We start from the raw sequence: 24,654 nt of genomic DNA, 5'->3' as shown, positions 1-24,654 counted from the left end.
AATTCCCAAAGTTACTGAGATTCGGCTCAACAAATTTTGATAAATCTTTAAAAGTACACATATTACAAGAGCCTGGTACTGGGAACTAACTGAATTCACAAAGAAACAGTGTTCCAGTTCGTTAAAACGTTGCTAAATCTTGAATAACAAGCTTTTTACTTGCGTATCCTATTGGGAACCTATTGAATTCACCATGATACTTAGATTCCATTCCTTAAAATGTTGCTATATATTGAAAAGCACACTCATACAAGCATGTCCCATTGGGAAATCACTGAATTCGCCTAGAAATTTTGATTCCATTCGTAAAAATTTTTCTATGTCCCGAAGAGTCCACTTATTACTACTGAGCCCAATTGGGAAGAAACTGAATTCACGAAGTATGTGAGATTCGGCTCACCAAATTTTGATAAATCTTTAAAAGTATACATATTACAAGAGCCTGCTACTGGGAACTAACTGAATTCACAAAGAAACAGTGTTTCAGTTCGTTAAAACTTTGCTCTATCTTGAATAACAAGCTTATTACATGCGAATCCTATTTGGAACCTACTGAATTCACCATGATACTTAGATTCCGTTCGTTAAACTGTTGCTATATATTGAAAAGCACAATCACACAAGCATGTCCCATTGGGAACACACTGAATTCGCCTCGAAATATTCATTCCATTCGTTAAAATTTTTCTATATTCCGAAGAGTCCACTTATTACTGCTGCGGCCTATTGGTAACAAAGTGAATTCACCATGTTCCTGAGTTTCGGCTCACCAAATTTTGATAAATCTTTAAAAGTACACATATTACAAGAGCCTGCTACTGGGAACTAATTGAATTCACAAGAAACAGTGTTTAAGTTTGTTAAAACGTTGCTATATCTTGAATAACAATCTTATTACATGTGAATCCTATTGGGAACCTATTGAATTCACCATGATATTTAGATTCCGTTCCTTAAAATGTTGCTGTATATTGAAAAGGACACTCATACAAGCATGTCCCATTGGGAATTCCCTGAATTCGCCTAGAAATTTTGATTCCATTTCTGAAAATTTTTCTATATCCCGAACAGTCCACTTATTACTACTGCGGCCTACTGGTAACTAACCGAATTCACCAAGTTACTGAGATTCGGCTCACCAAATTTTGATAAATCTTTAAAAGCACACAATTACAGGAGCCTGCTACTGGGAACTAACTGAATTCACAAAGAAACAGTGTTTCAGTTCATTAAAACGTTGCTCTATCTTGAATAACAAGCTTATTACATGGGAATCCTATTGAGAACCTACTGAATTCACAATGATACTTAGAATCCGTACCTTAAAATGTTGCTATATATTGAAAAGCACACTCATACAAGCATGTCCCATTGGGAACTCACTGAATTCGTCTCGAAATTTTGATTCCATTCCTGAAAATTTTTCTATATCCCGAACAGTCCACTTATTACTACTGAGCCCTATTGGGAAGAAACTGAATTCACCAAGTATCTGAGATTCGGCTCAACAAATTATGATAAATATTTAAAAGTATACATATTACAAGAGCCTGCTACTGGGAACTAACTGAATTCACAAAGAAACAGTGCTTCAGTTCGTTAAAACGTTGCTCTATCTTGAATAACAAGCTTATTATATGCAAATCCTATTGGGAACCTACTGAATTCACCATGATACTTAGAATCCGTGAGTTAAACTGTTGCTATATATTGAAAAGCACACTCATACAAGCATGTCCCATTGGGAACTCCCTGAATTCGCCTAGAAATTTTGATTCCATTCGTGAAAATTTTTCTATATCCCGAAGAGTCCACTTATTACTACTGCGGCCTATTCGTAACTAAGTGAATTCACCAAGTTAGTGAGATTCGGCTCACCAAATTTTGATAAATCTTTAAAAGTACACATATTACAACAGCCTGCTACTGAGAACTAACTGAATTCACAAAGAAACTGTGTTTCAATTCTTAAAACGTTGCTCTATCTTGAATAACAAGCTTATTGCATACAAATACCATTGGACCTTAGTGAATTCACCATAATACTTAGAAGCCGTTCCTTAAAATGTTGCTATATATTGAAAAGCACACTCATACAAGCATGTCCCATTGGGAACTCCCTGAATTCGCCTATAAATTTTGATTCCATTCCTGAAAATTTTTCTATATCCCGAACAGTCCACTTATTATTACTGTGCCCTATTGGGAACTAACCGAATTCATGAAGTATCTGAGATTCGGCTCACCAAATTTTGATAAATCTTTGAAAGCACACAATTACAAGAGCCTGCTACTGGGAACTACATGAATTCACAAAATAACAGTGTTTCAGTTTTTAAAACGTTGCTCTATCTTGAATAAAATGCTTATTACATGCGAATACTATTGGGAACCTACTGAATTCACCATGATACTTAGAATCCGTTCCTTAAAATGTTGCTATATATTGAATAGCACACTCATACAAGCATGTCCCATTGGGAACTCACTGAATTCGCCTAGAAATTTTGATTCCATTCCTGAAAATTATTCTCTATCCCGAACAGTCCACTTATTACTACTGAGCCCTATTGGGAAGAACTGAATTCACCAGGTATCTGAGATTCGGCTCAACAAATTTTGATAAATCTTTAAAAATATACATATTACAAGAGACTGCGACTGGGAACTAACTGAATTCACAAAGAAAAAGTGTTTCAGTTCGTTAAAACGTTGCTCTATCTTGAATAACAAGCTTATAACATGCGAATCCTATTGGAGATCTACTGAATTCAACATGATACTTAGATTCTGTTACTTAAAATGTTGCTATATATTGAAAAGCACACTCATACAAGCATGTCCCAGTGGGAACTCCCTGAATTCGCCTAGAAATTTTGATTCCATTCCTGAAAATTTTTCTATATCCCGAACAGGCCACTTATTACTACTGCGGCCTATTGGGAACTAAGTGAATTCCCAAAGTTACTGAGATTCGGCTCACTAAATTTTGAAAAATCTTTAAAAGTACACATGTTACAAGAGCCTGCTACTGGGAACTAACAGATTTCACAAAGAAATAGTGTTTCAGTTCGTTAAAACGTTGCTGTATCTTGAATAACAAGCTTATTACTTGCGAATTCTATTGGGAAGCTATTGAATTCACCATGATACTTAGATTCCGTTCTTTAAAATGTTGCTATATATTGAAAAGCACATTCATACAAGCGTGTCCCATATGGATCTCAATGAATTCGCCTAGAAATTTTGATTCCATTCGTGAAAATTTTTCTATGTCCCCAACAGAACACTTATTACTACTGCGGCCTATTGGGAACTAACCGAATTCACCAACTTACTGAGATTCGGTTGACCAAATTTTGATAAATCTTTAAAAGCACACAATTACAAGAGCCTGCTACTGAGAACTAACTGAATTCACAAAGAAACAGTGTTTCAGTTCGTTAAAACGTTGCTGTATCTTGAATAACAAGCTTATTTCATGCGAATCCTATAGGGAACCTACTGAATTCACGATGATACTTAGATTCCGTTCCTTAAAATGTTGCTATATATTGAAAAGCACACTCATACAAGCATGTCTTATTGGGAACTCACTGAATTCGCCTAGATATTTGGATTCCTTTCATGAAATTTTTTCTATAGTACGAACAGTCCACTTATTACTACTGCAGCCTATTGGGAACTAAGTGAATTCACAAATATACTGAAATTCATCTCACCAAATTTTGATAAATCTTTACAAGTACACATATTACAAGAGCCTGCTACTGGGAACTAACTGAATTCACAAAGAAACAGTGTTTCAGTTCGTTTAAACATTGCTCTATCTTGAATAACAAGCTTATTACTTGCGAATCCTATTGGGACCTTTTGAATTCACCATGATACTTAGAATCAGTTCCTTAAGATGTTGCTATATATTGAAAAGCACACGCATACAAGCATGTCCCTTTGGGAAGTCACAAAATTGGCCTAGAAATTTTGATTACATTTACAAATTTTTCTATATCCCCAACAGTCCACTTATTACTACTGAGCCCTATTGGGAAGAAACTGTATTCACCAAGTTAGTGAGATTCGGCTCAACAAATTTTGATAAATCTTTAAAAGTATACATATTACAAGAGCCTGCTACCGGAAACTAACTGAATTCACAAAGAAACAGTGTTTCAGTTAGTTAAACTTTGCTCTATCTTGAATAACAAGCGTATTATATGCGAATCCTGTTGGAGATCTACTGAATTAACCATGATACTTAGATTCCGTTCATTAAACTGTTGCTATATATTGAAAAGCACACTCATACAAGCATGTCCCATTGAGAACTCACTGAATTCGCCTAGAAATTTTTATTCCATTCGTGAAAATTTTTCTATAACCGAACATTCCACTAATTATTACTGTGGCATATTGGGAATTAACTGAATTCACCAAGTTACTCAGACTGGGATCACCAAATTTTGATTACTCTTTAATGGTACACATATTACAAGAGCCTGCTACTGGGAACTAACTGAATTCACAAAGAAACAATGTTTCAGTTCGTTAAAACGTTGCTCTATCTTGAATAACAAGCTTATTACTTGCAAATCCGATTGGGACCTATTCAATTCACCCTGATATTTAGATTCTGTTCCTTAAAATGTTGCTATATATTGAAAGCACACTAATACCAGCATTTCCCATTGGGAACTCACTGAATTCGCCTAGACATATTGATTCCATTCGTGAAAATTTTTCTATATCCCTAACCGTCCACTTATTACAACTGAACCCTATTGGGAAGAAACTGAATTCACCAAGTTACTGAGATTCGTCTCAACAAATTTTGATAAATCATTAAGTATACATATTACAAGAGCCTGCTACTGGGAACTAACTGAATTCACAAAGAAACAGTGTCTCAGTTTGTTAAAACTTTGCTCTATATTGAATAACAAGCTTATTACATGCGAATCCTATTGGGAACCTATTGAATTCACCATGATACTTAGATTCCGTTCATTAAAATGTTGCTATATATTGAAAAGCACACACATACAAGCATGTCCCATTGGGAACTCATTGAATTCGCCTAGAAATTTTGATTCCATTCGTGAAAATTTTTCTATATCCCGAAGTGTCTACTTATTACTACTGCGGCCTATTGGGAACTAACTGAATTCACCAAGTTATTGAGATTCGGCTCACCAAATTTTGATAAATCTTTAAAAGTACACATGTTACAAGAGCCTGCTACTGGGAACTAACAGATTTCACAAAGAAATAGTGTTTCAGTTCGTTAAAACGTTGCTGTATCTTGAATAACAAGCTTATTACTTGCGAATTCTATTGGGAACCTATTGAATTCACCATGATACTTAGATTCCGTTCTTTAAAATGTTGCTATATATTGAAAAGCACACTCATACAAGCATGTCCCATTGGGATCTCAATGAATTCGCCTAGAAATTTTGATTCCATTCGTGTAAATTTTTCTATCTCCCCAACAGAACACTTATTACTACTGCGGCCTATTGGGAACTAACCGAATTCACCAACTTACTGAGATTCGGCACACCAAATTTTGATAAATCTTTAAAATTACACATATTACAAGAGCCTGCTACTGGGAAATAACTGAATTCACAAAGAAAAAGTGCTACAGTTCGTTAAAACGTTGCTCTATCTTGAATAACAAGCTTATTACATGCGAATCCTATTGGGAACCTACTGAATTCACCATGATACTTAGATTCCGTTCCTTAAAATGTTGCTAATACGGAAAAGCAAACTCATACAAGCATGTCCCATTGCGAACTCACTGAATTCGCCTAGAAATTTTGATTCCATTCGTTAATATTTTTCTATACCCCGAACAGTCCCCTAATTACTACTGCGGCCATTAGGAACTAACCGAATTCACAATGTTACTCAGGTTCGGCTCACTAAATTTTGATAAATCTTTAAAAGTACACATATTACAAGAGCCTGCTACTAGCAACTAACTGAATTCAAAAAAGAAACAGTGTTTCAGTTCGTTAAAACGTTGCTCTATCTTGAATAACAAGCTTATTACATGCGAATCCTATTGGGAACCTACAGAATTCACCATGATACTTAGATTCTGTTCCTAAAATGTTGCTATATATTGAAAAGCTCACTTATACAATCATGACCCATAAGGAACTCACTGAATTCGTCTTGAAATTTTGATTCCATTCGTGAAAATTTTTCTATATCCCGAACACTCCACTTATTACTACTGCGGCCTATTGGGAAGTAAACAAATTCACCAATTTACTGAGATTCGGCTCACCAAATTTTGATAAATCTTTAAAATTACACATATCACAAGAGCCTGCTACTGGGAACTCACTGAATTCACAAAGATACGGTGTTTCAATTCGCTAAAACATTGCTCTATCTTGAACAACATGCTTATTACATGCGAATCCTATTGGGAACCTACTGACAGCACCCTGATACTAGATTCCGTTCTTTAAAATGTTGCTATATATTGAAATGCACACTCATAGAAGCATGTCCCATTGGGAACTCTCTGAAATCGTCTAGAAATTTTCACTCCATTCGTGAAAATTTTTCTATATCCCGAACTGACCACTAATTACCTCTGTGGCCTATTGGGAACTAACCATTTCAACAAGTTACTGAGATTCGGCACACCAAATTTTGATAAATCTTTAAAAGTACACATATTACAAGAGCCTGCTACTGGGAACTCACTGAATTCACAAAGAAACAGTGTTTCAGTTCGTTAAAACGTTGCTCTATCTTGAACAACATGCTTACTATATGCGAATTCTATTGGGAACCTACGGAATTCACCATTATACTTAGATTCCGTTCCTTAAAATGTTGCTAATACGGAAAAGCACACTCATAGAAGCATGTCCCATTGCGATCTCGCTGAATTCACCTAGAAATTTTCACTCTATTCGTTAAAATTTTTCTATACCCTGAACAGTCCCCTAATTAGTACTGCGTCCTATTTGGAACTAACCGAATTCACCATGTTACTCAGATTCGGCTCACCAAATTTTGATAAATCTTTAAAAGTACACATATTACAAGAGCCTGCTACTAGCAACTAACTGAATTCACAAAGAAACAGTGTTTCAGTTCGTTAAAACTTTGCTCTATCTTGAATAACAGGCTATTACATGCAAATCCTATTGGGAACCTACTGAATTCACCATGATACTTAGATTCTGTTCCTAAAATGTTGCTATATATTGAAAACCTCTCTCATACAATCATATCCCATTGGGAACTCACTGAATTCGTCTAGATATTTTGATTCCATTTGTGAAAATTTTTCTATATCCCGAACACTCCACTTATTACTAATGCAGCCTATTGGGAACTAACCGAATTCACCATGTTACTGAGATTAGGCTCACCAAATTTTGATAAATCTTTAAAAGTACACATATCACAAGAGCCTGCTACTGGGAACTCACTGAATTCACAAAGAAACAGTGTTTCAGTTCGTTAAAACTTTGCTCTATCTTGAATAACAGGCTTATTACAGGCAAATCCTATTGGGAACCTACTGAATTCACCATGATACTTAGATTCTGTTCCTAAAATGTTGCTTTATATTGAAAAGCTCTCTCATAAAATCATGTCCCATTGGGAACTCACTGAATTCGTCTAGAAATTTTTATTCCATTTGTGAAAATTTTTCTATATCCCGAACACTCCACTTATTACTAATGCAGCCTATTGGGAACTAACCGAATTCACCATGTTACTGAGATTAGACTCACCAAATTTTGATAAATCTTTAAAAGTACACATATCACAAGTGCCTGCTACTGGGAACTCACTGAATTCACAAAGAAATAGTTTTTCAGTTCGTTAAAACCTTGCTCTATCTTGAACAACACACTTATTTCATGCGAATCCTATTGGGAACCTACTGAATTCACCATGATACTTAGATTGTGTTCCTAAAATGTTGCAATATATTGAAATGCACACTCATTGAAGCATGTCCCATTGGGAACTCTCTGAAATCGTCTAGAAATTTTGACTCCATTCGTGAAAATTTTTCTATATCCGGAACAGACCACTTATTACTTCTTTGGCCTATTGGGAACTAACCGAATTCAACAAGTTACTGAGATTCGGCACACCAAATTTTGATAAATCTTTAAAAGTACACATATTACAAGAGCCTGCTACTGGGAACTCACTGAATTCACAAAGAAACAGTGCTTCAGTTAGTTAAAACTTTGCTCTATCTTGAATAACAAGAGTATTACATGCGAATCCTATTGGTAACCTACTGAATTCACCATGATCCTTAGATTCTGTTCCTAAAATGTTGCTATATATTGAAAAGCTCACTCATACAATCATGTCCCATTGGGAACTCACTGAATTCGCCTAGAAATTTTGATTCCATTCGTGAAAATTTTTTGATATCCCGAACACTCCACTTACTACGACTGCGTACTTTTGGGAACTAACCGAATTCACCAATTTACTGAGATTCGGCTGACCAAATTTTGATAAATCTTTAAAAGTACACATATTACAAGAGCCTGCTACTGGGAACTCACTGAATACACAAAGAAACGGTGTTTCATTTCGTTAAAACGTTGATCTATCTTGAACAACATGCTCATTACATGCGAATCCTATTGGTAACCTACTGAATTCACCATGATACTAGATTCCGTTCTTTAAAATGATGCTATATATTGAAATGCACACTCATAGAAGCATGTCCCATTGGGAACTCTCTGAAATCGTCTATAAATTTTGACTCCATTCATGAAAATTTTTCTATATCCCGAACAGACCACTTATTGCTACTGCGGCCTATTGGGAAGTAACGGAATTCACCATGTTACTCAGATTCAGGTCACCAAATTTTGATAAAACTTTAAAAGTACACATATTACAAGAGCAGGCTACTGGGAAGTAAATGAATTCACAAAGAAACAGTGTTTCAGTTCGTTAAAACCTTGCTCTATCTTGAACAACAAGCTTATTACATGCGAATCCTATTGGGAACCTACTGAATTCACCATGATACTTAGATTCTGTTCCTATAATGTTGCTATATATTGAAAAGCTCACTCATACAATCATGTCCCATTGTGAACTCACTGAATTCGTCTAGATTTTGATTCCATTCGTGAAAATTTTTCTATATCCCGAACACTCCACTTATTACTACTGCGGCCTATAGGGAACTAACCGAATTCACCAATTTACTGAGATTTGGCTCACCAAATTTTGATAAATCTTTAAAAGTACACATATTACAAGAGCCTGCTACTGGGAACTTACTGATTTCACAAAGAAACAGTGTTTCAGTTCGTTAAAACGTTGCTGTATCTTGAATAACAAGCTTATTACCTGCGAATCCTATTGGGAACCTATTGAATTCACCATGATACTTAGATTCCGTTTTCTAAAATGTTGCTGTATATTGAAAAGCACACTCATACAAGCATGTCCCATTGGGATCTCAATGAATTCGCCTAGAAATTTTTATTCCATTCGTGAAAATTTTTCTATGTCCCCAACAGAACTCTTATTACTACTGCGGCCTATTGGGAACTAACCGAATTCACCAACTTACTGAGATTCGGTTCACCAAATTTTGATAAATCTTTAAAAGCACACAATTACAAGAGCCTGCTACTGAGAACTAACTGAATTCACAAAGAAACAGTGTTTCAGTTCGTTAAAACGTTGCTGTATCTTGAATAACAAACTTATTTCATGCGAATCCTATTGGGAACCTACTGAATTCACCATGATACTTAGATTCCGTTCCTTAAAATGTTGCTATATATTGAAAAGCACACTCATACAAGCATGTCTTATTGGGAACTCACTGAATTCGCCTAGATATTTGGATTCCTTTCATGAAATTTTTTCTATAGTCCGAACAGTCCACTTATTACTACTGCAGCCTATTGGGAACTAAGTGAATTCACAAATTTACTGAAATTCATCTCACCAACTTTTGATAAATCTTTAAAAGTACACATATTACAAGAGCCTGCTACTGGGAACTAACTGAATTCACAAAGAAACAGTGTTTCAGTTCGTTTAAACATTGCTCTATCTTGAATAACAAGCTTATTACTTGCGAATCCTATTGGGACCTTTTGAATTCACCATGATACTTAGATTCCGTTCCTTAAAATGTTGCTATATATTGAAAAGCACACTCGTACAAGCCTGTCCCTTTGGAAACTCATTGAATTCCCCTAGAAATTTTGATTCCATTCGTTAAAATTTTTCTATATCCCGAACAGTCCACTTGTTACTATTGCGGCCTATTGGGAACTAACTGAATTCATCCACTTACTGAGATTTGGATCACCAAATTTTGATAAATCTTTAAAAGCACACAATTACAAGAGCCTGCTACTGGGAACTAACTGAATTCAAAAAGAAACAGTGTTTCAGTTCGTTAAAACATTGCTCTATCTTGAATGACAAGCATAACATGCAAATCCTACTGGGAACCTACTGAATTCACGATGATATTTAGAATCAGTTCCTTAAAATGTTGCTATATATTGAAAAGCACACGCATACAAGCATGTCCCTTTGGGAAGTCACAAAATTGGCCTAGAAATTTTGATTACATTTACAAATTTTTCTATATCCCCAACAGTCCACTTATTACTACTGAGCCCTATTGGGAAGAAACTGTATTCACCAAGTTAGTGAGATTCGGCTCAACAAATTTTGATAAATCTTTAAAAGTATACATATTACAAGAGCCTGCTACCGGAAACTAACTGAATTCACAAAGAAACAGTCTTTCAGTTAGTTAAAACTTTGCTCTATCTTGAATAACAAGCGTATTATATGCGAATCCTGTTGGAGATCTACTGAATTAACCATGATACTTAGATTCCGTTCATTAAACTGTTGCTATATATTGAAAAGCACACTCATACAGGCATGTCCCATTGGGAACTCACTGAATTCGCCTAGAAATTTTTATTCCATTCGTGAAAATTTTTCTATAACCGAACAGTCCACTAATTATTACTGCGGCATATTGGGAATTAACTGAATTCACCAAGTTACTCAGACTGGGATCCCCAAATTTTGATTACTCTTTAATGGTACACATATTACAAGAGCCTGCTACTGGGAACTAACTGAATTCACAAAGAAACAATGTTTCAGTTCGTTAAAACGTTGCTCTATCTTGAATAACAAGCTTATTACTTGCGAATCCGATTGGGACCTATTCAATTCACCATGATACTTAGATTCTGTTCCTTAAAATGTTGCTATATATTGAAAAGCACACTAATACCAGCATTTCCCATTGGGAACTCACTGAATTCACCTAGACATATTGATTCCATTCGTGAAAATTTTTCTATATCCCGAACCGTCCACTTATTACAACTGAACCCTATTTGGAAGAAACTGAATTCACCAAGTTACTGAGATTCGTCTCAACAAATTTTGATAAATCATTAAAAGTATACATATTACAAGAGCCTGCTACTGGGAACTAACTGAATTCACAAAGAAACAGTGTCTCAGTTCGTTAAAACGTTGCTCTATATTGAATAACAAGCTTATTACATGCGAATCCTATTGGGAACCTATTGAATTCACCATGATACTTAGATTCCGTTCATTAAAATGTTGCTATATATTGAAAAGCACACTCATACAAGCATGTCCCATTGGGAACTCACTGAATTCGCCTAGAAATTTTTATTCCATTCGTGAAAATTTTTCTATATCCCGAAGTGTCTACTTATTACTACTGCGGCCTATTGGGAACTAACTGAATCCACAATGTTATTGAGATTCGGCTAACCAAGTTTTGATAAACCTTAAAAGTACACATATTACAAGAGCCTGCTACTGGGAACTAACAGAATTCACAAAGAAACAGTGTTTCAGTTCGTTAAAACGTTGCTTTATCTTTAATAACAAGCTTATTACATGCGAATCCTATTGGGAACCTACTGAATTCAACATGATACTTAGATTCCGTTCCTTAAAATGTTGCTATATATTGAAAAGCACACTCATATAGGCATGTCCCATTGGGAACTCACAGAATTCGCCGAGAAATTTTGATTCCATTCGGGAAAATTTTTCTATATCCCCAATAGTCCACTTATTACTACTGCGGCCTATTGGGAGCTAAGTGAATTCACAAAGTTACTGAGATTTGGCTCTCCAAATTTTGATAAATCTCTAAAAGTACACATATTACAAGAGCCTGCTAATGGGAACTAAATGAATTCACAAAGAAACAGTGTTTCAGTTCGTTAAAACGTTGCCCTATCTTGAATAACAAGCTTATTACATGCGAATCCTTTTGGGAAACTATTGAATTCACGTGATACTTAGATTCCGTTTCTTAAAATGTTGCTATATATTGAAAAGCACACTCATAGAAGCATGTCCCATTGGGAACTCACTGAATTCGCATAGAAATTTTTATTCCATTCGTGAAAAATTTTCTATATCCCTAACACTCCACTTATTACTACTGCGGCCTTTTGGGAACTAACCGAATTCACCAAGTTACTGAGATTCGGCTCACTAAATTTTGATAAATCTTTAAAAGTACACATATTAAAAGACCCTGCTCCTGGGAACTAACTGAATTCACAAAGGAACAGTGTTTCCGTTCGTGAAAACGTTGCTCTATATTGAATAACAAGCTTATTACATGCGAATCCTATTGGGAACCTACTGAATTCACCAAGATACTTAGATTCCGTTCTTTAAAATATTGCTATGTATTGAAAAGCACACTCATACAAGCATGTCCCTTTGGAAACTCATTGAATTCCCCTAGAAATTTTGATTCCATTCGTTAAAATTTTTCTATATCCCGAACAGTCCACTTGTTACTACTGCGGCCTATTGGGAACTAACTGAATTCACCAACTTACTGAGATTCGGATCACCAAATTTTGATAAATCTTTAAAAGCACACAATTACAAGAGCCTGCTACTGGGAACTAACTGAATTCAAAAAGAAACAGTGTTTCAGTTCGTTAAAACATTGCTCTATCTTGAATGACAAGCATAACATGCAAATCCTACTGGGAACCTACTGAATTCACGATGATATTTAGAATCAGTTCCTTAAAATGTTGCTATATATTTAAAAGCACATGCATACAAGCATGTCCCATTGGGAAGTCACAAAATTGGCCTAGAAATTTTGATTACATTTACAAATTTTTCTATATCCCCAACAGTCCACTTATTACTACTGAGCCCTATTGGGAAGAAACTGTATTCACCAAGTTAGTGAGATTCGGCTCAACAAATTTTGATAAATCTTTAAAAGTATACATATTACAAGAGCCTGCTACCGGAAACTAACTGAATTCACAAAGAAACAGTGTTTCAGTTAGTTAAAACTTTGCTCTATCTTGAATAACAAGCGTATTATATGCGAATCCTGTTGGAGATCTACTGAATTAACCATGATACTTAGATTCCGTTCATTAAACTGTTGCTATATATTGAAAAGCACACTCATACAGGCATGTCCCATTGGGAACTCACTGAATTCGCCTAGAAATTTTTATTCCATTCGTGAAAATTTTTCTATAACCGAACAGTCCACTAATTATTACTGCGGCATATTGGGAATTAACTGAATTCACCAAGTTACTCAGACTGGGATCCCCAAATTTTGATTACTCTTTAATGGTACACATATTACAAGAGCCTGCTACTGGGAACTAACTGAATTCACAAAGAAACAATGTTTCAGTTCGTTAAAACGTTGCTCTATGTTGAATAACAAGCTTATTACTTGCGAATCCGATTGGGACCTATTCAATTCACCATGATACTTAGATTCTGTTCCTTAAAATGTTGCTATATATTGAAAAGCACACTAATACCAGCATTTCCCATTGGGAACTCACTGAATTCACCTAGACATATTGATTCCATTCGTGAAAATTTTTCTATATCCCGAACCGTCCACTTATTACAACTGAACCCTATTTGGAAGAAACTGAATTCACCAAGTTACTGAGATTTGTCTCAACAAATTTTGATAAATCATTAAAAGTATACATATTACAAGAGCCTGCTACTGGGAACTAACTGAATTCACAAAGAAACAGTGTCTCAGTTCGTTAAAACGTTGCTCTATATTGAATAACAAGCTTATTACATGCGAATCCTATTTGGAACCTATTGAATTCACCATGATACTTAGATTCCGTTCATTAAAATGTTGCTATATATTGAAAAGCACACTCATACAAGCATGTCCCATTGGGAACTCACTGAATTCGCCTAGAAATTTTTATTCCATTCGTGAAAATTTTTCTATATCCCGAAGTGTCTACTTATTACTACTGCGGCCTATTGGGAACTAACTGAATTCACAATGTTACTGAGATTCGGCTAACCAAGTTTTGATAAACCTTAAAAGTACACATATTAAAAGAGCCTGCTACTGGGAACTAACAGAATTCACAAAGAAACAGTGTTTCAGTTCGTTAAAACGTTGCTTTATCTTTAAAAACAAGCTTATTACATGCGAATCCTATTGGGAACCTACTGAATTCAACATGATACTTAGATTCCGTTCCTTAAAATGTTGCTATATATTGAAAAGCACACTCATATAGGCATGTCCCATTGGGAACTCACAGAATTCGCCGAGAAATTTTGATTCCATTCGGGAAAATTTTTCTATATCCCCAATAGTCCACTTATTACTACTGCGGCCTATTGGGAGCTAAGTGAATTCACAAAGTTACTGAGATTTGGCTCTCCAAATTTTGATAAATCTCTAAAAGTACACATATTACAAGAGCCTGCTAATGGGAACTAAATGAATTCACAAAGAAACAGTGTTTCAGTTCGTTAAAACGTTGCCCTATCTTGAATAACAAGCTTATTACATGCGAATCCTTTTGGGAAACTATTGAATTCACGTGATACTTAGATTCCGTTTCTTAAAATGTTGCTATATATTGAAAAGCACACTCATAGAAGCATGTCCCATTGGGAACTCACTGAATTCGCATAGAAATTTTTATTCCATTCGTGAAAAATTTTCTATATCCCTAACACTCCACTTATTACTACTGCGGCCTTTTGGGAACTAACCGAATTCACCAAGTTACTGAGATTCGGCTCACTAAATTTTGATAAATCTTTAAAAGTACACATATTAAAAGACCCTGCTCCTGGGAACTAACTGAATTCACAAAGGAACAGTGTTTCCGTTCGTGAAAACGTTGCTCTATATTGAATAACAAGCTTATTACATGCGAATCCTATTGGGAACCTACTGAATTCACCAAGATACTTAGATTCCGTTCTTTAAAATGTTGCTATGTATTGAAAAGCACACTCATACAAGCATGTCCCTTTGGAAACTCATTGAATTCCCCTAGAAATTTTGATTCCATTCGTTAAAATTTTTCTATATCCCGAACAGTCCACTTGTTACTACTGCGGCCTATTGGGAACTAACTGAATTCACCAACTTACTGAGATTCGGATCACCAAATTTTGATAAATCTTTAAAAGCACACAATTACAAGAGCCTGCTACTGGGAACTAACTGAATTCAAAAAGAAACAGTGTTTCAGTTCGTTAAAACATTGCTCTATCTTGAATGACAAGCATAACATGCAAATCCTACTGGGAACCTACTGAATTCACGATGATATTTAGAATCAGTTCCTTAAAATGTTGCTATATATTTAAAAGCACATGCATACAAGCATGTCCCATTGGGAAGTCACAAAATTGGCCTAGAAATTTTGATTACATTTACAAATTTTTCTATATCCCCAACAGTCCACTTATTACTACTGAGCCCTATTGGGAAGAAACTGTATTCACCAAGTTAGTGAGATTCGGCTCAACAAATTTTGATAAATCTTTAAAAGTATACATATTACAAGAGCCTGCTACCGGAAACTAACTGAATTCACAAAGAAACAGTGTTTCAGTTAGTTAAAACTTTGCTCTATCTTGAATAACAAGCGTATTATATGCGAATCCTGTTGGAGATCTACTGAATTAACCATGATACTTAGATTCCGTTCATTAAACTGTTGCTATATATTGAAAAGCACACTCATACAGGCATGTCCCATTGGGAACTCACTGAATTCGCCTAGAAATTTTTATTCCATTCGTGAAAATTTTTCTATAATCGAACAGTCCACTAATTATTACTGCGGCATATTGGGAATTAACTGAATTCACCAAGTTACTCAGACTGGGATCCCCAAATTTTGATTACTCTTTAATGGTACACATATTACAAGAGCCTGCTACTGGGAACTAACTGAATTCACAAAGAAACAATGTTTCAGTTCGTTAAAACGTTGCTCTATGTTGAATAACAAGCTTATTACTTGCGAATCCGATTGGGACCTATTCAATTCACCATGATACTTAGATTCTGTTCCTTAAAATGTTGCTATATATTGAAAAGCAAACTAATACCAGCATTTCCCATTGGGAACTCACTGAATTCACCTGGACATATTGATTCCATTCGTGAAAATTTTTCTATATCCCGAACCGTCCACTTATTACAACTGAACCCTATTTGGAAGAAACTGAATTCACCAAGTTACTGAGATTCGTCTCAACAAATTTTGATAAATCATTAAAAGTATACATATTACAAGAGCCTGCTACTGGGAACTAACTGAATTCACAAAGAAACAGTGTCTCAGTTCGTTAAAACGTTGCTCTATATTGAATAACAAGCTTATTACATGCGAATCCTATTTGGAACCTATTGAATTCACCATGATACTTAGATTCCGTTCATTAAAATGTTGCTATATATTGAAAAGCACACTCATACAAGCATGTCCCATTGGGAACTCACTGAATTCGCCTAGAAATTTTTATTCCATTCGTGAAAATTTTTCTATATCCCGAAGTGTCTACTTATTACTACTGCGGCCTATTGGGAACTAACTGAATTCACAATGTTACTGAGATTCGGCTAACCAAGTTTTGATAAACCTTAAAAGTACACATATTAAAAGAGCCTGCTACTGGGAACTAACAGAATTCACAAAGAAACAGTGTTTCAGTTCGTTAAAACGTTGCTTTATCTTTAATAACAAGCTTATTACATGCGAATCCTATTGGGAACCTACTGAATTCAACATGATACTTAGATTCCGTTCCTTAAAATGTTGCTATATATTGAAAAGCACACTCATATAGGCATGTCCCATTGGGAACTCACAGAATTCGCCGAGAAATTTTGATTCCATTCGGGAAATTTTTTCTATATCCCCAATAGTCCACTTATTACTACTGCGGCCTATTGGGAGCCTAGTGAATTCACAAAGTTACTGAGATTTGGCTCTCCAAATTTTGATAAATCTCTAAAAGTACACATATTACAAGAGCCTGCTAATGGGAACTAAATGAATTCACAAAGAAACAGTGTTTCAGTTCGTTAAAACGTTGCCCTATCTTGAATAACAAGCTTATTACATGAGAATCCTTTTGGGAAACTATTGAATTCACGTGATACTTAGATTCCGTTTCTTAAAATGTTGCTATATATTGAAAAGCACACTCATAGAAGCATGTCCCATTGGGAACTCACTGAATTCGAATAGAAATTTTTATTCCATTCGTGAAAATTTTTCTATATCCCGAACAGTCCACTTATTACTACGGCGGCCTATTGGGAACTAACTGAATTCACCACGTTACTGAGATTCGACTCACCAAATTTTGATAAATCTTTAAAAGTGCACATATTACAAGAGCCTGCTACTGGGAACTAACTGACTTCACAAAGAAACAGTGTTTCAGATCGTTAATACGTTGCTCACCTTTAATAACAAGGTTATTTCATGCGAATCCTATTGGGAACCTACTGAATTCACCATGATACTTAGATTCCGCTCAGTAAAAAGTTGCTATATATTGAAAAGCACTCTCATACAAGGACGTCCCATTGGGAACTGACTGAAATCGCATAGAAATTTTGATTCCATTCGTGAAAATTTTTCTATATCCCTAACACTCCACTTATTACTACTGCGGCCTTTTGGGAACTAACCGATTTAACCAAGTTACTGAGATTCGGCTCACTAAATTTTGATAAATCTTTAAAAGTACACATATTAAAAGACCCTGCTCCTGGGAACGAACTGAATTCACAAAGGAACAGTGTTTCCGTTCGTGAAAACGTTGCTCTATATTGAATAACAAGCTTATTACATGCGAATCCTATTGGGAACCTACTGAATTCACCATGATACTTAGATTCCGTTCTATAAAATGTTGCTATGTATTGAAAAGCACACTCATACAAGCATGTCCCTTTGGAAACTCATTGAATTCCCCTAGAAATTTTGATTCCATTCGTTAAAATTTTTCTGTATCCCGAACAGTCCACTTGTTACTACTGCGGCCTATTGGGAACTAACCGAATTCAACAAGTTACAGAGATTCGGCTCACCAAATTTGATAAATCTTTAAAAGCACACAATTACAAGAGCCTGCTACTGGGAACTAACTGAATTCACAAAGAAACAGTGTTTCAGTTCGTTAAAACTTTGCTCTATCTTGAACAACAAGCTTATTACATGCGAATCCTATTGGGGACCTACTGAATTCACCACGATACTTAGCTTCCGTTCCTTAAAATGTTGCTATATATTGAAAAGCACACGCATACAAGCATGTCCCATTTGGAACTGACTGATTTCGCCATGAAATTTTGATTCCATTCGTTAAAATTTTTCTATACCCCGAACAGTCCAGTTATTACTACTGCGGCCTATTTGGAACTAACCGAATTCACCATGTTACTGATATTCTGCTCACCAAATTTTGATAAATCTTCAAAAGTACTCATATTACAAGGGCCTGCTACTAGGAACTAATTGAATTCACAAAGAAACAGTGTTTCAGTTCGTTCAAACGTTGCTCTATCTTGAATAACAAGCTTATTACATGCGAATCCTTGGGAACTTACTGAATTCACCATGATACTTAGATTCCGTTCCTTCAAATGTTACTATATACGGAAAAGCACACTCATACAAGCATGTCCCATTGGGAACTCACTGAATTCGCCTAGAAATTTTGATTCCATTCGTGAAAATTTTTCTATATCCCGAACAGTCCACTTATTACTACTGCGGCCTATCGGGAACTAACCGAATTCAACAAGTTACTGAGATTCGGCTCACCAAATTTGATAAATCTTTAAAAGCACACAATTACAAGAGCCTGCTACTGGGAAATAACTGAATTCACAAAGAAACAGTGTTTCAGTTCGTTAAAACGTTGCTCTATCTTGAATAACAAGCTTATCACATGCGAATCCCATTGGGAACCTACAGAATTCACTATGATACTTAGATTCTGTTCCTAAAATGTTGCTATATATTGAAAAGCTCACTCATACAATCATGTCCCAGTGGTAACTCACTGAATTCGCCTAGATATTTTGATTCCATTCGTGAAAATTTTTCTATATTCCGAACACTCCACTTATTGCTACTGCGGCCTATTGGGAGCTAAGTGAATTCACAAAGTTACTGGGATTCGGCTCACCAAATTTTGATAAATCTTTAAAAGTACAGATATCACAAGAGCCTGCTACTGGGAACTCACTGAATTCACATAGAAACAGTGTTTCAGTTCGTTAAAACGTTGCTCTATCTTGAACAACAAGCTTATTACATGTGAATCCTATTGGGAACCCACTGAATTCACCATGATACTTAGATTGTGTTCCTAAAATGTTGCTATATATTGAAATGCACACTCATAGAAGCATGTCCCATTGGGAACTCTCTGAAATCGTCTAGAAATTTTGACTCCATTCGTGAAAATTTTTCTATATCCGGAACAGACCACTTATTACTTCTGTGGCCTATTGGAAACTAACCGAATTCAACAAGTTACTGAGATTCGGCTCACCAAATTTGATAAATCTTTAAAAGCACACAATTACAAGAGCCTGCTACTGGTAACTAACTGAATTCACAAAGAAACAGTGCTTCAGTTCGTTAAAACGTTGCTCTATCTTGAATAACAAGCTTATTACATGCGAATCCTATTGGGAACCTACTGAATTCACCATGATACTTAGATTCCGTTCCTTAAAATGTTGCTAATACGGAAAAGCACACTCATACAAGCATGTCCCATTGCGAACTCACTGAATTCACCTAGAAATTTTGATACATTCTTTAAAATTTTTCTATACCCCGAACAGTCCCCTAATTACTACTGCGTCCTATTTGGAACTAACCGAATTCACCATTTTACTCAGATTCGGCTCACCAAATTTTGATAAATCTTTAAAAGTACACATATTACAAGAGCCTGCTACTAGCAACTAACTGAATTCACAAAGAAACAGTGTTTCAGTTCGTTAAAACCTTGCTCTATCTTGAATAACAAGCTTATTACATGTGAATCCTATTGGGAACCTACTGAATTCACCATGATACTTAGATTCTGTTCCTAAAATGTTGCTATATATTGAAAAGCTCACTCATACAATCATGTCCCATTGGGAACTCACTGAATTCGCCTAGAAATTTTGATTCCATTCGTGAAAATTTTTCTGTATCCCGAACACTCCACTTATTACTACTGCGGCCTATTGGGAACCAAACGAATTCACCAATTTACTGAGATTCGGCTCACCAAATTTTGATAAATCTTTAAAAGTACACATATCACAAGAGCCTGCTACTGGGAACTCACTGAATTCACAAAGAAACGGTGTTTCAGTTCGTTAAAACCTTGCTCTATCTTGAACAACAAGCTTATTACATGCGAATCCTATTGGGAACCTACTGAATTCACCATGATACTTAGATTCTGTTCGTAAAATATTGCTATATATTGAAAAGCTCACTCATACAATCATGTCCCATTGTGAACTCACTGAATTCGTCTAGATTTTGATTCCATTCGTGAAAATTTTTCTATATCCCGAACACTCCACTTATTACTACTGCGGCCTCTTGGGAAGTAACCAAATTCACCAATTTACTGAGATTCGGCTCACCAAATTTTGATAAATCTTTAAAAGTACACATATCACAAGAGCCTGCTACTGGGAACTCACTGAATTCACAAAGAAACGGTGTTTCAGTTCGTTAAAACTTTGCTCTATCTTGAACAACATGCTTATTACATGCGAATCCTATTGGGAACATACTGACATCACCATGATACTAGATTCCGTTTATTAAAATGTTGCTATATATTGAAATGCACACTCATAGAAGCATGTCCCATTGGGAACTCTCTGAAATCGTCTAGAAATTTTCACTCCATTCGTGAAAATTTTTCTATATCCCGAACAGACCACTTATTACTTCTGTGGCCTATTGGGAACTAACCATTTCAACAAGTTACTGAGATTCGGCACACCAAATTTTGATAAATCTTTAAAAGTACACATATTACAAGAGCCTGCTACTGGGAACTCACTGAATTCACAAAGAAACAGTGTTTCAGTTCGTTAAAACGTTGCTCTATCTTGAACAACATGCTTATTATATGCGAATCCTATTGGGAACCTATTGAATTCACCATTATACTTAGATTCCGTTCCTTAAAATGTTGCTAATACGGAAAAGCACACTCATACAAGCATGTCCCATTGAGAACTCGCTGAATTCACCTAGAAATTTTCACTCTATTCGTTAAAATTTTTCTATACCCTGAACAGTCCCCTAATTACTACTGCGTCCTATTTGGAACTAACCGAATTCACCAATTTACTGAGATTCGGCTGACCAAATTTTGATAAATCTTTAAAAGTACACATATTACAAGAGCCTGCTACTAGCAACTAACTGAATTCACAAAGAAACAGTGTTTCAGTTCGTTAAAACTTTGCTCTATCTTGAATAACACGCTTATCACATGCAAATCCTATTGGGAACCTACTGAATTCACCATGATACTTAGATTCTGTTCCTAAAATGTTGCTATATATTGAAAAGCCCTCTCATACAATCATGTCCCATTGGGAACTCACTGAATTCGTCTAGAAATTTTGATTCCATTTGTGAAAATTTTTCTGTATCCCGAACACTCCATTTATTACTAATGCAGCCTATTGGGAACTAACCGAATTCACCAATTTACTGAGATTCGGCTCACCAAATTTTGATAAATCTTTAAAAGTACACATATCACAAGAGCCTGCTACTGGGAACTCACTGAATTCACAAAGAAACAGTGCTTCAGTTCGTTAAAACGTTGCTCTATCTTGAATAACAAGCTTATTACATGCGAATCCTATTGGGAACCTACTGAATTCACCATGATACTTAGATTCCGTTCCTTTAAATGTTGCTAATACGGAAAAGCTCACTCATACAATCATGTCCCATTGGGAACTCACTGAATTCGCCTAGAAATTTTGATTCCATTCGTGAAAATTTTTCTATATCCCGAACACTCCACTTAATACTACTGCGGCCTATTGGGAACTAACCGAATTCACCAATTTACTGAGATTCGGCTCACCAAATTTTGATGAATATTTAAAAGTACACATATCACAAGAGCTTGCTACTGGGAACTCACTGAATTCACAAAGAAACAGTGTTTCAGTCGTTAAAACCTTGCTCTATCTTGCACAACAAGCTTATTACATGCGAATCCTATTGTGAACCTACTGAATTCACCATGATACTTAGATTATGTTCCTAAAATGTTGCTATATATTGAAAAGCTCACTCATACAATCATGTCCCATTGTGAACTCACTGAATTCGTCTAGATTTTGATACCATTCGTGAAAATTTTTTCTATATCCCGAACACTCCACTTATTACTACTGCGGCCTATAGGGAACTAACCGAATTCAACAATTTACTGAGATTCGGCTCACCAAATTTTGATAAATCTTTAAAAGTACACATATCACTAGAGCCTGCTACTGGGAACTCACTGAATTCACAAAGAAACAGTGTTTCAGTTCGTTAAAACGTTGCTCTATCTTGAACAACAAGCTTATTACATGCGAATCCTATTGGGAACCTACTGAATTCACCATGATACTTAGATTGTGTTCCTAAAATGTTGCTATATATTAAAATGCACACTCATAGAAGCATGTCCCATTGGGAACTCTCTGAAATCGTCTAGAAATTTTGACTACATTCATGAAAATTTTTCTATATCCGGAACAGACCACTTATTACTTCTTTGGCCTATTGGGAACTAACCGAATTCAACAAGTTACAGAAATTCGGCACACCAAATTTTGTTAAATATTTAAAACTACACATATTACAAGACCCTCTACTGGGAAATAACTGAATTCACAAAGAAACAGTGCTTCAGTTCGTTAAAACGTTGCTCTATCTTGAATAACAAGCTTATTACATGCGAATCCTATTGGGAACCTACTGAATTCATAATGATACTTATATTCCGTTCCTTAAAATGTTGCTAATACGGAAAAGCACACTAATACAAGCATGTCCCATTGCGAACTCACTGAATTCGCCTAGAAATTTTGATTCCATTCGTTAAAATTTTTCTATACCCCGAACAGTCCCCTAATTACTACTGCGGCCTATTTGGAACTAACCGAATTCACCATGTTACTCAGATTCGGCTCACCAAATTTTGATAAATCTTTAAAAGTACACATATTACAAGAGCCTGCTACTAGCAACTAACTGAATTCACAAAAAATCAGTGTTTTAGTTCGTTAAAACGTTGCTCTATCTTGAATAACAAGGTTATTCCAAGCAAATCCTATTGGGAACCTACTGAATTCACCATGATACTTATGTTCTGTTCCTAAAATGTTGCTATATATTGAAAAGCTCTCTCATACAAACATGTCCCATTGGGAACTCACTGAACTCGCCCAGAAATTTTGATTCCATTCGTGAAAATTTTTTGATATCCCGAACAATCCACTTACTACGACTGCGGACTTTTGGGAACTAACCGAATTCACCAATTTACTGAGATTCGGCTGACCAAATTTTGATAAATCTTTAAAAGTACACATATTACAAGAGCCTGCTACTGGGAACTCACTGAATTCACAAAGAAACGGTGTTTCAGTTCGTTAAAACGTTGATCTATCTTGAACAACATGCTCATTACATGCGAATCCTATTGGTAACCTACTGAATTCACCATGATACTAGATTCCGTTCTTTAAAATGATGCTATATATTGAAATGCACACTCATAGAAGCATGTCCCATTGGAAACTCTCTGAAATCGTCTAGAAATTTTGACTCCATTCGTGAAAATTTTTCTATATCCCGAACAGGCCACTCATTGCTACTGCGGCCTATTGGGAACTAACGGAATTCACCATGTTACTCAGATTCAGCTCACCAAATTTTGATAAATCTTTAAAAGTACACATATTACAAGAGCAGGCTACTGGGAAGTAAATGAATTCACAGAGAAACAGTGTTTCAGTTCGTTAAAACCTTGCTCTATCTTGAACAAAAGGTTATTACATGCGAATCCTTTTGGGAACCTACTGAATTCACCATGATACTTAGATTCTGTTCCTTAAAATGTTGCTATATATTGAAAAGCTCACTCATACAATCATGTCCCATTGGGAACTCACTGAATTCGCCTAAAAATTTTGATTCCATTCGTGAAAATTTCTCTATATCC

Source organism: Rattus norvegicus, chromosome 6 (genome assembly GCF_021556685.1).
Source record: "Rattus norvegicus strain SHRSP/BbbUtx chromosome 6, alternate assembly SHRSP_T2T, whole genome shotgun sequence".
Taxonomy (NCBI): domain Eukaryota; kingdom Metazoa; phylum Chordata; class Mammalia; order Rodentia; family Muridae; genus Rattus; species Rattus norvegicus.
This window is presented reverse-complemented; position numbering follows the sequence as displayed.